This window comes from Lagopus leucura, unplaced genomic scaffold (assembly GCF_019238085.1).
Source record: "Lagopus leucura isolate 7727_CA_CO unplaced genomic scaffold, USGS_WTPT01 Super-Scaffold_1, whole genome shotgun sequence".
NCBI lineage: Eukaryota > Metazoa > Chordata > Aves > Galliformes > Phasianidae > Lagopus > Lagopus leucura.
The window spans coordinates 30,645,407-30,647,887 of record NW_024962250.1 but is presented as its reverse complement, the minus strand read 5'-3'; positions in this window follow the sequence as shown (position 1 = coordinate 30,647,887).

The window sequence follows — 2,481 nt, the reverse complement described above, 5'->3', positions numbered from 1 at the left end:
AAAAAAAAAAAAGAGTGCTCCTGGATGGAGATACTTTCATGCCAACTTCCACCCTGGAGCAAATTTTTCATGCCTGAGTTATAAAAACCTCAGTAAAAAAAGAAGGTGGTGATATGTAAGGTAAACATCAGAGGACCTTGAACTACAGTTTTGCAAAGGGTGTTGCGAACCAGACAGGACAAAAGATTAATCAGACAAAAGCCTCTCTTCATAGCTGTTCACCTTAGCAGGGCCATGGAGTCTTATGGCAGATAGGATACACACACAGGAGACTGAACACCTCACTTCTGTTCGTGTTTCAACTTGCAGAGTGACTTTTAGCAAAACACGGTATCCGTAAATGGGAGTAAAAAAATAGTCATTTTTTTTTAAAGAGTCTTGGATGAAAAACTACTTTGTAATTTTTAAATATTTGTATGCATTAGCGCACAGGTTTGCTATCCAGTCTTTCATTCTGGGGGCATTTATACTTTGGAATTAATTACTTCCAAAGCATAAAATATTTTTGGTTTTCCTGTGTACTCCTCCTCCTTCTCTCCGCCTTTCTTAGCTCTCATAAACTTTCTAAAAATATGCTGAGAGTCGAAGTCATCCTGGGTATAATACCAGAGATGAAGCTACTTAGGAAGAAATCTTGTTGAAACAAGGTGAGTTCTGAATATTCTGTCCGTGGTGTTAGTAAGGAATTTTTGAAAAGGATTTCTTCTTATTTGGTACCTATAATTTCTATGACTGACATCCGCAGTACAGACGCACTGTGTAATGGAGACTGCATCCAAAATATGACCAGAACACTCTTATTGTCATACTTGGACTATTTTTAAGTGTAAACATTTTATAGAAAAAAAAATATATTTTAATTTTTAATATCCACAGAAAATCAAGAACATAAGACAGATCTGTAAAGAAATCAATAGGGTTTGCACAGCTACAGTTCTGTTCTAAGGGATTGGCATGTTGCATAATGATATTTCACAAAAGAGAAGGTGAATGAAAATGCTTAACCTGCAAGGATCTTTTCTTCACTTTTTCTGCTGTTTATAGACTGTCAAGTCTGTTTAAATATTTCAGGGAAACTGAACATCCATCTCTTGTTTTTAAGAAAATAAACCCGAGGAATTGAAGGACTACTGGCCTTGATACTTACTTCATAAAATAGTCTTGTTCTACACCCACGTAAGCAATCTATGCACTCATTTTAGAAGAATGTAAGTAAGATTCAGCCCCTAAGACTACGGGAAAGAAAAGAAAAACTGCATCCACATCTGCTCTGTCTCGTTCACGACTATTAAGGATGGCAAAAGTGGCTGATTTTTTGTAAACATCAGTCTGCAGTCTTATTAAGTCTAAATTAAATTACTTTGCTTTGCTTTGCATATTTTTTACCCCAAAGAGAGAAACATAGTCAGAAGTTTAGTGGTTCACATTGATAGTTTGTAACAAAATTAAATGGAAATGAATCAAATTGCATGGATGAAGTAAAATACATTTAATGTCATTCAGAGCACAAAGAATAAGATGAAGTAAAAGTACAGTTGGTTAAGTAAACTAATTAACCATTTTCTGAGTATACTTAAATAATGAGCCGTCTTTCACATGAAACAATTGGCTCCTCTGTAATTAACAAGAACACTCAGAGTATTCTTAGTGTGTGGGTTAACCACCATGTTTCTTACTTCCTCTTCTCCTGCACGTTATGTTATTCTCCCTCACTGCAGCAAATTCAAATGCATACGTATATATATATGCAATAAATACATATAATCATTGTCTCACTGTTTCTTATGATAAACACAACTTTGCAGCACTGAAAAAAATATACGTTTTTCAGTAGCTGATGAAGAGATAACAAGGTATTAGAATTTTACCATTATTTCCAAGTTCAGTATGTTTTAGCAGCATGATGAAATGTAGAAAGATGCCTTCATTTATGGGAAAATGAAGTGGTATTTGTCGATTGATGTAGCCTTGGTAACATTAATAATTTAGCGTTTTTTTAATATAATTGCTCTCTAACTTCATACTGCTGTTTTTCAAAGGAAAGTTAATTTACAAATACATATTCCCTTTCCAACACATTCAAGTGTACTAACATAACTTTTAGCTTTCCTTTAGTGAGGGCTAATGAGGGCATGGGAGAAGTGCCAGTAGTGCTGAACAACATCAGAGCTAGCTGAAATCCTAACGTCAAATTTTTCAAGTTCCTTGTAAAACCTGATACTCATGTTTGTGAGATGGCAAGGAGATAGGCAGGAGATAGGCAGAAGAGACTCCCATATCATTCTCAGATGTCTGAGCTCAGATACATTTTGTTATATTTCCAAGTTTGATGTTATTGAAATTTCAGTCTTTTCTATAATTATTACCCCATCACACTTACAGTTTAGAATTGTTCGAGTCACAGTCTGAATGAAAAAAAAAATCAAACATTTTCACTCAAAGGCCTACCAATCATTTTTGGACGCATGAGATAGAGCTTCT